The sequence below is a fragment of the Dasypus novemcinctus genome, chromosome 5 (genome assembly GCF_030445035.2).
Source record: "Dasypus novemcinctus isolate mDasNov1 chromosome 5, mDasNov1.1.hap2, whole genome shotgun sequence".
Taxonomy (NCBI): domain Eukaryota; kingdom Metazoa; phylum Chordata; class Mammalia; order Cingulata; family Dasypodidae; genus Dasypus; species Dasypus novemcinctus.
This window is the reverse complement of record NC_080677.1, coordinates 112,238,922-112,252,809: the sequence shown is the minus strand read 5'-3', so window position 1 is coordinate 112,252,809 and position 13,888 is coordinate 112,238,922. Positions and strand designations below refer to the sequence as shown.

At 35.6% G+C, this 13,888-nt stretch overlaps 1 protein-coding gene and 1 pseudogene across 1 annotated transcript in view; one reads left to right on the top strand and one right to left on the bottom strand.

Moving 5' to 3' along the window:
- EXOC4 (exocyst complex component 4) overlaps nucleotides 1-13,888 on the bottom strand; it is a 909,491-nt gene that overhangs the window by 795,668 nt on the left and 99,935 nt on the right. The gene's annotated exons all lie outside the window — the stretch shown is intronic.
- Nucleotides 8,702-9,965, top strand: LOC139438981 (pyruvate dehydrogenase (acetyl-transferring) kinase isozyme 3, mitochondrial pseudogene; annotated as a pseudogene).

The following is a 13,888-nucleotide window of genomic DNA, read 5'->3' as shown; positions in this document are numbered from 1 at the left end:
ACCTTCTATTTTTCTTTAAACACATGTCTACTACAGCATCATTATCTGCCTTGCGAAAGGTAGGTCTTACTAATCCATGGAAGTTTTTTTTGAGAAATAATTTTATACAACAAAAGTCTCTGTAGATCTTTAGCCTACATTTCAAACGAATGGAAGATACAACCTAGAACAGTGGGCACTGAGGGTGGAGCGGGTGTTGGACTGTTAAACTAAGACCTCTGTTATCTACTGAAAGCCACAGTCCTTCCTCCCCAAAATAATGCACATAAATGCAAAACCTTTCATGTTATTTCAGGGGTTTCACAACTACCAAAATGACAATGATTAAACAGTTGGATTAAGATAGGCAAAAGCAAAAGTGAGTAAATGCGTAAAGAAGGACCCAAGTAATTATACATTTTCCCCCATCTTCCTCTCTCCTCCACCCCTCACACCAACAACTCCAAGTTTTTTAAAGAAGAATGAATCAAACTTAAATATACTACAAACCCACTCTAAAGTATTCATCAACACTAAAATGGTATTTAAGTCTACTTATTTATGGAAGAATATCAATATCCCAGTATATGGAGCAAGTCCTTCTAGAATCACTGCATACAGTCTCTAAAATGTCTACTTTAGATGGCATGGAATGCCCTGTGGGCTATTCTCCTCAGTCCTTTTTTATTTTGCTCCCAACTCAAAAAATACACTTAAATATAAACTAAAAGCATTTAATGACACACATGTATAATTACTTATACAGGATTAGTCTTATGTCAGTTAAGTCCTCTACATATTTACCCACGTTGGTGTTGTTTTATGTAGACTCAATGGATCCTTCAAAGGGAGAGAGAGAAGCACGCACACACACACAAACAAAGGACCAAATCCATATGGATTTCTTTGCAGATGATGATATTCAATAACAACTTTCTCTATCATAATAATAAAACTGGATGTGAAGGCAAATCAAATAGAATCATCTTTATTTCCAGATATGACATTCCAAGAATAGACATTTCAGTTTCTGGTTTTGTTTTATACATGAAGAAGCTAGATACCTCAGGCCACAAAATTGCTACATCCAGCAAAACCAACCCCAGCAACAAGGAGGGAAGAGTACTTAGCAGTCAAGGAACCATCTAAATTCAGCACATTGGAGGGGGGAAAACATGAAGCAAAACTATAAGCACAGAGCTTCAGGCAGGAAAAAAGTAATAGAAATTTCACTGGGACAAAATGTTCTTCACAAAAGAGCACAGACAAGTCACAAAGAGAACACAAAGGGTCACCTAAATATCACAGCTGCCTACACAAAAGTGAGGTAAATACAGTTTAAATCTATAATTCCACAGATTTCATAGCAGATAGCTATTTAAATACATAGCAATATGATAGCCTATTAAAAATATAACAAATAAGCAAGGTATGAATAATAAAATGCCACAACCCCAAATGGCACATTTGTTTGGAACCTTATCTTTGTTTGTCTCTTAAAACCTCCTAGAGCATAAACACTGGTTAGATCCAATATTAATTAACTTACATTATCTGTTTCACTTACATCAGCTGAAATGAAAAGGTAATTTAAAATGATAATATAATCAACCATCAAGACTAGCCTAATAATCACAAAAACCCTGTGAGGTCAGATAGAATTACTGGAGCTTTATGGAAAAAGCCTTGTATAAAAATACTTTAATTGAAATTCAGTAAGGCCTCATACCACAATTAGAACAAAATGTACATATTTCCAAACTACTAAACCCTAAAACCATTACCTAGTATCTTTTTGCTATAATATGTACTCAATGTGCAGGTCTTAGAACACTTCGAAATTAGAAACATATAATTCTCTTACCTCTGACTTTTCTACTCCTAGAATCTTAACAAATGAGGATTTCTTGAATCTGGTTTTGAAGACTGTCATGAACTGACAGGATTGTACTTAAAAGATTTTTATGTCCTTTCACCAATTATTTCTACTAAAATCCTACTACATCCAACTGTTTATTACATATATGCACACATGTATATACACACAAGCATATCTATATGTATGCATGCATGTATAGATAGATAGGTAGGTAGATAGACAGATAGGTATGACTAAGTGAATATAAATCATGCCTGTTGTTGGGGCTAAATGTAGTATCATAGGAAGAAGGTTTAACTAAGATTCTCTTGGACTCATGAAAGGGTTAACTAGATGACATGATGTCCTTTCAAGCTCTGTAATTACATGAATCTATTAAGTATAGTTGACTTCTTCACAGCTGTGGTTACATGGCCTTACCTATTTATCTGTATACCTATATTTCTCTACTAATATTAAAAAAACAATAATAACAACAGATAAGCAGGGTAAAAAATGCACTCATACAGTTTTTTATTAATAACTACTTTTTTTGTCTTCCAGGAAGTACAAAAAGCACTCCAGACCAGTCTATGGCTTTTTTCTTTTTTCAGTAATTTAGTAAGACAAGGTCAGTAACACATGACACTGCTATAAACTTATGTCAATTCCTTGTAAAATATAAAGTCACAGGAAATACATCTTAATGCATAAACTATATTATTTCATTTATAAAAATAATTACACATGTTAAAGGCTATAAGACAATGATTGTATTTACTATACAAACTCCTAGATGTCACTCCTTGTACTTTGCATAGTACACAAAATATCTAAAGTTCCCATATATGATTTCAACTGACATATAACTTATGATGTGTGTTGGATTCAAGAACATTATCAATATATAACATGAGAACTATCTGCCACTATTGAACAGAATTCAATACAAAAAGAAGCCTTCAAATAATTTTCAAGCATAATTAGATACTAAAGTTTTAAAAGAATTACATCTCTACCCTAGTGCCCCACACATGGGAACCTGGCCTCAGAACACTGATACTATTCTGAAGTAGAAATTTATCAGAAAGTTTCCACTTAAAAATAATTTATATGCTACTGATCAAAATAGCACTGTAAATTCATATTCTTGAGGTATCAAATATGCTCAAAACACAATTATAGATAAAATATAATTTGAAAAATTCAAAAGAAAGTGTCTGGCTCAAAGTTTAAGACTAACATCTCTATGGACAAGAAATGCAAACAATGAATGGAACAAAGTGTGGGTTCAATTAGTTCTAGGAGGAGAAGTGGGAAGGCAGGATATGGCTCAGGTTGGGCAAAACAGACTGACAGTGCTCCACTAAGTCAGGTGAGCCAACTCAATCCTTCACCAAGGACTGCAAGCATAGGACCAAAGGAGCTCTAGATCTAGGGAGTCACACTGCTGGCCTCACCAAATCCTTATCCTGAACCTTCATGTTCAGTGAAGATACTAAGTCAACCAAGTACCTTAAATACCATTCATTCCACCAATGAAAAAGTACTAACAGCTTCTATTATAATAAATGCATCCACTGGTAGAGATTGAGAGAGCAATATCTGATGCACTGCTTGCCTCTGGAGTATAGAATCTTGATTAGGGTCTTTCAAATGTTAACTAACTACCCCTGGAGTGTGCATTCCTGATTAAGGTACTTCAAAAATGTTAACTAAGCACCCCTAAGGTGTAGATTAAATTACATTAAGGGAAACTGCACACACTGGTACACCCCACTCCCCACTCCTGAAAGGAAGTTAAAAAAAACTGTTGCCAACTGCAACTTGGAGCTATCATTTACAGCCTCATGGTAAGACTATGCCTTGGTCTGCAACACAGAGGTAGTTCCAGTTCAGAGGTAAGAGATGAAATCCACACTGCCATGCTTTATAGAGTACAATGAATATGCATTGCACCTTCCACATGTTGAAGAGAACCAAGTGGGAAATGTTGGTATGTCTGCTTGAAGGGGAAGGTAGAATTGAAAGCTTTACTAGGACAAAAAATAAAATAAAATAAAAACTAGCATCTATCTGTTCAATAATTTCCACACAAGGTAGCACTTGATATGCATTATCTCATTTAGAGCAAGGGAGATTTAACTATGAAGGTCAAGGAGTAGTAGTCAGTGCAGAAGAGGCTACTAGTATCATAAGGAACAAGGGTAACAGAAGAGGAAAGGACAAAAAAATAAACTGATAGATTTATATTGATATTCACTAAAAGGTACTAGGTTGCAGCCCTTTGTTAATGTATGTTTTTTAAGTTCAACTTCCCAAAGAGACAGATGATATAGTGGAAACAATAAGAACTCAGTGTCATACAATTTTCTATTTATCATCTTTAGCACCTTTTAACTATGTGATCTTCCTCAAGTCAATTAATTTTGCTGGACCTCATTTTCTTCATTTGTAAAGTGGAGATAATATTATCTGCCTCACAGAATAGTGGATATTACATGAGATAAAGGGGCATCAAAATGCAAAAAAAGGAAAAGAATAAACAAAATGTACTTTTAAACTTCCAGGTTTGGAAATGTCCCAGGTTGCTGAAGACAATGGTGTCTGCCCAGGTTCCCATCTCCCAATACTTCCTCCAAAAACAAACAATACAGGACAACAAATAGAAAAGGAAAAAAAAAAAACACTACAAAAAACCAAGATCTCAGCATAAGAAGATGACAGAAATTGTGCAAAATTCAATGCAACTATAAATAAAAATAAGAAATAAACCTAACCCCAGCAAGGGATCTCTCATGATCCTGCCCTACACTGGCTTGGCCACAAGGTTATCATATAAGCAAAAGTAAACTAAAAAACGAATGATGAGATAACAGGGGAGTTAGTGACTAACCTAAGATTTATGTTAAACCACTTATAAAGGTAAATGCCCAAAGTCAAATCTAAATTTCAGAATACTAAAAAAGTACCCTAGCACATCAGAGCTCATACTGTAGGGAAGAGATTTAAAAGTAGAAACAATTTAAAGGAGCACATTTTGAAATGCACAGTTTTTAAGGGAGAAGTGACAAAAAAGGAAGAGAGAAGTGCCCTTTGGCCATTGGGAGATGAAGGAAGTAAAAAGCAAAAAGGGAAAATGCTGGGTCCTACAAGACAAAAGAACCCAAAATTGAAGAACATTCAATTGTTCCCACACCACCAAAACAAACAAACAAACAAAAAAAATCTACCACAGTATTTAGACTTTGCTATACTGACAGAAGAGGGAGCCAATGAACTAGGAATTCTATTAAAAAAACCCAAAACCATAAAAATGAACAAAATCATGGAGAGTTATTATAAACAATCAGATAATCCAACACATATCAACATAGGAAAATTCTTTCTAACAAAACAACCATGAGGTAAAAGAAAACTATAAAAGACACTTCAAATGGAAATAAATACAATCAAACAAGAATTTGGAGATATGAAAAGCTACCTTGAATCAGAAATTCAGGGGGGAAAGAAAACTGGACAAAAAAGCAGAAGTTGCAAGAGAGAACTGATTAAACTCAGGGAAAAAAAATGTAAGAAAAAGACAAAATTATCTGAAACATGAAGAATTAATTGTAAAATGCTCAATAGAGAATGACTCAAATGAAAATCTAATAAGGGCTCTGAAGGAAATTCAGGGATTCATAATATAGAATAAAAGGATATTAAGAAAGAAGTAAAAATATCAAAGAGAAAGTAGTGGAAATGGAAGACAGGCAAAGGAAAAAATATCAAGAGTGATAAAGAAGAACAAACAATGGAGTAGAATACTTAAAATTATAAGCCAAGTAAATTTGCCCAAATTTTTAAATTACTGAATCTATAAAATGAAAAGCGCATTGGGTTTCTGGGAAAATAAACCTAAAATGATAAACTCAAAGATATATCCCAGTAGAACTATTAAATTTCTAAGATAAAAAATCCTCAAAGTCACAGGCAAAAATATCTAATAACTTACAAAAGCAAAAATAGACTGGTATGAGTTCTCATAAACAACATAAAAAGGAAGGCAGTAATGGAGCAGCATTTTTTAAAAACCTCAAAAGATTTAAGTGTGAACAAAGGAATTTCCTTCAAAAACCAAAGTTACGGGTGGAAAAAAGTTTTCAGCTGAGGGAATTTTGTATCCTGGAGCCTTTCCTGAGAGGTATATTAGATGATGAGCTTTATCCAACCAAGAAATGAATGAGAATACCTCATCAAAAAAAGACCAATGGCAGACATTTTAAATATTTAAATGGAGATTTAAGACTAAAATAAAGGTAGAGATGAGGATGAAAGACACCTATACAAAAGAAATATGCTTTAAAAAAATTAAAATAATGTAATTAAAAATGGGAGAAGAGAAAAGTAAAATAAGTTTGTTGAGTATAACACAGTCAATAGATAGGAATTAAAGGATACCAATAAAAAAATGATAACCAAGCAATAAAGGGTTAAATAAGAAAACAAGGGGCTAGAACATTTTTAAAAGGTACATACACAAAGACAACCATTAGAATAAAAATACAAACCTTCAGGAGCAAAGAACACTTATCTTACAGAAAAAGAAACATAGCAAGTGTAACTGTTGAGGACTGAGTGATGTACCTCACAAGACATTCAAATCTTAATCCTAGTTCCTGTGGGTGTGAAACTATTTGTAAATAAGACATCTGATGATGTTAAGGTTTGGCCAAATAGAATCAGGATAGGTCTTAATCCTCATGAATGGAGGACTTAGGAAAAGAGGAAAGGCAGAGGCAGTCAGAAGAAGCCAGAAGGCAAAAGAAGCCAGAAAGATTTTCATGGGACAAAGGACTGCCATACCCAGAATGCTACCAACCCTGGAAGAAAGCCTGGCTTTGCCAATATCTTGATTTTGGACTTCTAGCCTTCAAAAATGTGAGACAATAAATGTTTATTGTTTAAGCCAACCCATAGTGTGGTATTTGTCATAGTAGCTCTAGCAAACTAAGACACTAGCATAATACATATATTCATAAAATATTTTGACAGAGTTGAGATAAAATGTATCATTTGTATTATCAATGGCTTTAACTCACCTATTGAAAGAAAAAGATTTTCAATTTGACTCACAAAGCAATATAAAAGAGAAATATCTAAAACATACTGATAGAAAAGGAAGAAAAATAGGAATGAACAAAGGTATATCCAACAAAAAACATTAAAGGCAAAGGAAGGCATGTTTTTTTTAACTTTTCTGAAATATATCCAAACTTACAGAACTATTAAAAAAAAAAATACAAACTCCATACAGAGAACTTCTACATACCCCTATCACCCTGTCCCAAGATACCCAGATGCATCAATTTTAACTATTTGCCACATCTGCTGAATCATTCTATCCATTCATCTATTAATCTATTTTCTGAACACTTAAGTGTAGGTTGTAGACATCATGTTCCTTCAATAATTAATTGAACAATTAATACTCCTGTGTACATTTCCTAAAACAAGGATATACTGCTTATATAACCAACTTAAGTGCTGCCAAGTTCAAGCAATTTACCACTAATACAAAGCTTACGGTCTATATTTCAATTTTTTAAATGTCCCAATAATGTCCCTTTGAGCCTTTTCTCCTCTCTTGTTAGAAACCATCCAGGATCATTTATTGCATTTGTCACTGTCTCTTCACTTGGTTGTTTTGTTTTTTTTTAATTGTGGGAGTACACATACAATATAAACTTTATTTTCTCAGCAATTCCTTAGCGTGGGATTTAATCATATTCTCAATATTGCAGTACCCTACACCACCTTCCATTATTAAAACTTTCCCATCTCCCCAACCAGAAATCTTACACTCATTCTGGATTCACTCCCCAGTCCCTCTGCTCCAAGTCCCTGGAAATCTGTACTCTACTTTCTGACTTTATAAATATAATAAATATAAATATTCCCCATTAATTCCTTTAGAGTAAATATAGTAATTAAATTTAAGATCCTAAATCTATAACAATCTCATTTGCTTTGATACCAACCTACTTCAATAATACAGACAAACCATATTCCTATATCCCTCTGTACTCCACCTTTATGTACTTCTTGTCACAAAGTATATGTTCATAACCACAGATTTATCATTATATTTTTATGGTCTGGCCTTTTATATCCTGTAGGAAGTAAAAAGGAGAAATAAAAAACAAAAATACAATAGTATTTGCATTTATATTTACCCATGTCATTACCCTCACCAGAGATCTTTATTTCTTCTTGCAATTTATTGTCTTGGTCCTGTCCTTTCAAACTGCAGAACTCTCTTTAGCATCTATGCAGGATGAGTCGAGGGGTGTGATTAGTCCCTTAGCTTTTGTTTATATGAAAATGTCTTCATCAATCCCTCATTTTTGAAAAACACTTCCCAGATATAGAATCTTTGGGTGGCAAAGTGTTTGCTTCCAGAATTTTAAATACGTCATATCACTACCCTCTTACCTTTATGGTTTCTGATGGGAAATGTGCACTTAATCTTATCACAGCTCCCTTGTATATGATACATTGCTTCTCTTCTGTGATTTTCAGAATTCTCTTCTTATCTTTGGCATTCAATACTCTGATTGTTAATATGCTACAGTGTAGGTCTACTAGGGTTTATCCTGTTTGGAGTTCATTGGTTGTCTTGGATGAGTATGTTCATGTCTTCTGTTAAATCTGAAAATTTTTCAGCCATTATTTACTTGAATATTCTCTCTGCCTCTTTCTCTCTTTCTTCTCATTCTAGGAATATCAGAATGTATATACTAGTTTACTTGATGGTGTCCCACAGGTTAAGTGAATCTGAAGATAAAAGAATTTAAATCATTTGGTCTGAGAAGCAAAAGAATGAAGAAAAGTAAAAAGAGCCTGAGGAACCTATGGGACATATCGGTGAGCCACTATGTGAGGGTGCAGTTATCCAGGTGGCTGCTAAAATAGCTGGTGTCCAAGCACATTGAGTGCTACTTGAGCTTCTGTTTCCCCTCTCCATCAGCAGTTTCTGGACTTTGGGAGAGAGAATCCATGTGAGAAAACATCATATACACTTCTATTAAAAAGAATTTCTTGTGAGACTGGCTAACACAATAACAGAATCACTTTTCCCAGATAACTTGCTTAACTGGCCTTTGGTGGGACTGGTTCAAAGATGGTATTTGCAGAGTTCTTGAACTTTTAAAATAAGAAAATAAGAGCCTGGAGGATCAACAGGTCTTAGGTAACTTTTTACAAGTCCTGATTAAATTCAGAAACAGACACAATGGTGTGATTCCCAAAATGGCCCAAGGAATGATTCAGTACAGTAAGTATGGGATTGATCCTTTCATTAGCAATATTTCCAGTTGGTTTTATACCAGGCACATCTCTTTCTGCATGCTTATTAACTAGGAAGCACATCTGTGACCCTAAACCTGCTCAGTCCAAACACAAAGGAAATACTGATCCCACTTTTAATGTGGCAAATGTGGTAAAAGGTGCATATGAACCAGGCAAGTAGCTATATGGAAACTCTTACAGGTAGATCCAGAGCTAGAAGTTGAAGAATTCAAAGCCAAAGCTCCAGACAAACCTATGTAGATCGTTTAAGAGTCATCATATCTGTTTCACATGTTATTGAGGTGCTCAAGAATTCAATAAGGCCTACAGCAGAACTATATGAAGATAGAAAAGAGGACTACCTGGCTGTCAAAACCTTGTTATCCACTTAGACTTATCCATTAAGATAAGTAACCAAAGTGGTGGTATCCCACTTGAAAAACAAATCATTGTAGCTCTATGTATTCAGTTACTCCTAAACCCAACCTGGAGCTTGTAAGAGCCAACCCTTTGGCTGGATTTGGTTATGGTTTTGCCAATTTCTTGTGTATACCAGATATTTTCAAGGAGATCTCAAATTATTCTATGGAAGGAATGAGTACTGATGCTTTCATTTATTTGAAGGCTCTTTCAAGTGAATCATCTGAGAGACTTCTGGTTTTTAATAAGTTGACATTGGCCATTACAAGACCACACCTGAAACTGAAGACTCAAGCAATCCTAGCAGTGAACCAAGAGATACTTCAAAATACACAGGCCTAAAGAGGACAAGATCAAGACTAACAAAACTTTCTAAAGAACTGAATGCCCTGGTCATTCCTGTGAAGAAAGACTGTATTCCACACATCAACCAAATAGAATGCCATGCCATAGAAAACTGCACTAGAATGGCACCACAGTTATCCCAGTGCTTGCTATGAGCAAAAGGAAACACAAGAAGGATAAGCCAAAAACTACTGAGATTAAACAAGGATAACTGGAAACACAGTAGAATCAGCAGGGAAATAGAAATTGAAATGGGGCAGAAGAGATAGGGTGGGGAAGTGACACTTCTGTGTATCATTTTGTATAGTTCTGACACTTAGAACATGACAGCATTCCACATGCCCCCCCCAAATGAATAAATAATTAAAATCAACTAGGATGTGAGAATAACCCCAAATAAAACACAAACAAGAACAAATGAACCTAACTGTATTGCAAATAAATAATCATACTGAGTGGGTTGTGGGAAATGTCTAACCTAAGTAACTGGACTTTGACTAACTTGACTGATAAGACTGATAAGGTTAAAAAAAAAAAAGGGTATGCAAATACTGTAAATAAATTTGTTCTTCATAGGATAATGGGTTAGCAATTCTGAAATTATTTTATGTATATAGTATTAAATGTATATTAACATATTTGATATATGTGATGGTAATGAATAACTAGAACCTGTCAACTTGATTTCTAAAAATCATTCTCCAATCAAAGGAATCAGAGCTCCTTGAAAATTGTAATCCCAAAGCTGGGGCCAGGAAAGCACAAGGTAATAAGTAAGACTTCTGGTGCCAGAAAGTAAGGAAATGTTCAAAACATGATGGAAGCATGTTGGAAGGCCATGTGAACCAATCTGAAGGGCCAATGACCAAATATGGGTCACTCTGAGCAAAAAAATAAATAATGATGATAAGTTATTAAAACTTATAAAACAAAATTAGTATCTGTGAATTATTAGTGATATAAATTAATAAATAATAAACACAGAAGGGCTAGCTTTTCCTCACAACAGAATTCTAGTTAGTAAATGTAGAAGGAATGATAGCAAATTACAATTTGGCAAACATCTTATAACTGCTGCATGTAAGAATCGTTGATTGTGACATGCAATGCATTTACAATGAGAAAAAAAAGATGGCTAGTAATATAAAAATACAGAGCAGAGTGCACAGTAAGTACTAAAAATATAAGTTTAAAAACTAAAAGAACAAAAATACAATCTAGAGCTTTCCACCTGACAGAGGGGTAGATAACCAGCAAAAACTTAGAGAAAATGCCATGCTTAATGGGAACATTTCAGAGATGTTCCTATTGAAGTCACACTATCACCTCTACTATCTGACATTATATGGCAGGTTGCACCTGACAAAAATAAACAAAAAGGGGTGGGGGGGAATAGCGTTTAAATTATAAAAAGAGACAAAACCATCCTTCACTGTAGACATTGTTTAAATGCAAAATCTAGTAAAATACACAAGCTATTAAAATTTTTTAAGACCTTAGCAAAATTCCTAGAAACAAAATCAACTTGAAAGAAACTTTTCAGAACTACAACCGAACAGAAAATATAAAAGAGGGAAGTCCATGGAAACAGTGGACTAGAAAGACGCGGTACTCTCTTCTCTGCAAGAAAAATAGCTAGAGGACAAGCAGAAAAAGCCTGGAAAAAAAATCTTCTATAGTTTAGGACACCAGGGAAAGGCTAGACACCACCCAAAAGAGAGGGGGGCAAAGGAAAAGAACTGCAATGGCAAAACTGTGAGTTAAAAACCATAGCTGCAACTGCCGCCATCCACTCCTACCCATATAGACACTTTGAATTCTCAGGACTCGGGCCACAAAGGGCACCCTAGTGATGTACCTCACAGGAAAGGGAAGAGAGAGGAGCACAGCCTAAAGCTGACTTAGCTTTTGACCCACAAAATTGGTCCACTGTGTCCCATGAGCCCTTCCAGGCTGGGTGGGGGCATATCATTGCTTTACCTTGAAAGCCAGCAAGGAACTAAAGAGATCCAACCGTCTCAATCTCCCTCTCTACTGTACAGGACTGGTTTTGAGGATGAGAAGGGGAGTGGAACTATTTCCTACCCAGGAAAAGGGAAGGTACTACCAGTGAAGACTGGAGAACTGCCTATGAGAAAGTTTGAATTACTAGGCCTCCAGGCAGCATCCTCTAACACTGATCCAGCAGCAAACACACTCCAAACAGGCACTGCACAGAGAGGGCTGTCAAAGAGCACGATCTGCTGGTAGACCAAGGAAGTGCACATGAGGAAATTAAAAGTAACTAAGTATTAATAAAAGTAGCCTTTTCCAGCCTTTCCTGCCTCCCACCCAAGGCCCTTGGAAATGAGTCTGCAACTGATTTCCAGATCCAGAGCACTAACAGGGACCATCCTAAAGGCCCAGAAGAGGCTGACTCGAGAATCGAAGAACAGCAGTTAACACACAGCTCCCACCACTAAATCCTTATGACAGAGAAATTAAGCATCTGAGTAACCTCACTACCCTAATCAGATGCCTAGACATCAGCAAAAAATTAAAAGCCATACTAAGAAAATGGAAGAAATGGCCCCCAAAAAAGGGAATATATCAAAGACCCAGAAGAAACACAGGATTTGATACAACTAATCAATGAGATGCACACAAATTTCCAAAATCAAATTAATGAGTCCAAAGACAAAATGGTTAAAGAGACAAAGGACATCAAGAAGGCACAGAGTGAGCATGAAGAATTTGAAAACCTGAATAGAAAAGTAATAGAGCTCATGGGATTGAAAGACATGATAGCTGAGACAGAAATACATTAGAGACATACAACAGCAATCTTGAAATGATAGAAGAAAGAATAACTGATACAAAAGATAGCAGCTTAAATTGAAGAGGAAAGAAAAGAGAGAAAAAAGAATGGACAAAAATGTGCAGGGGCTCAGGAAGTTGAATGGCAATATGAAACTCAACAATATACGTGTTATGGGAGTTCCAGAAGGAGAAGAGAAGGGCAAAGAGGCAGAAAGAGTATGTGAGGAAATAACAGCTAAAAATTTCCCAACTCTCATGAAAGAAATGAACTTACATGTCCAAGAAGCACAGCATACCCAATTCAGAATAAATCCAAATAGACCTACACCAAGACACATACTACTCAGAATGTCAAATGTCAAAGATAAAGAGAAAATTCTGAGAGCAGCAAGGGAGAAGCAAAACAACACATACAAGGGACACCCAGTAAGACATAGTGCAGATTTCTCATAACAAATGATGGAGGCGAGCAGACAGTAGTATGATACAATTCAGATACTGAAAGAAAAACTGCCAGCTTAGAATTCTTTATCCAGAAGAACTGTCCTTCAAATATGAAAGTGAGTTTAAGATATTTACATACAAACAGATACTAAGAAAATTTGTACAAAAGAATCCACCTATGCAGAAAATATTAAAGGAAGCCTTACAGCCTGAAAGGACAGGAGAGAGGGGGTTGGAGAACAGTATAGAAGGAAAAATAGCAGAAGGGGTAACCAAAGGAGTAAAAAGACAGGCAAAAATAAGTTAAGACATATGAAAACCAAGGAATAAATAGCAGGAAGTAAATAATACATATAAAGGAATATCACTGAATGTGAATGGATTAAACTCCCCAATCAAAAGATGTAGGCTGACAGCATGAGTTTAAAAAACATACACTGTCTACAAGAGACTCGCCTTAAACTCAGGGATACAAACCAGTTGAAAGTGAAAGACTGGAAAAAGATACACTATTAAACAGTAACCAGAAAAGAACAGGGGTAGCGATACTAATATCAGACAAAACGGTCTTTAGGGAAGCAGACTTGGCCCAGGGGTTAGGGCGTCCATCTACCATATGGGAGGTCCACGGTTCAAACCCCAGGCCTCCTTGACCCATGTGGAGCTGGCCCACGTGCAGTACTGATACACGCAAGGAGTGCCGTGTCACGC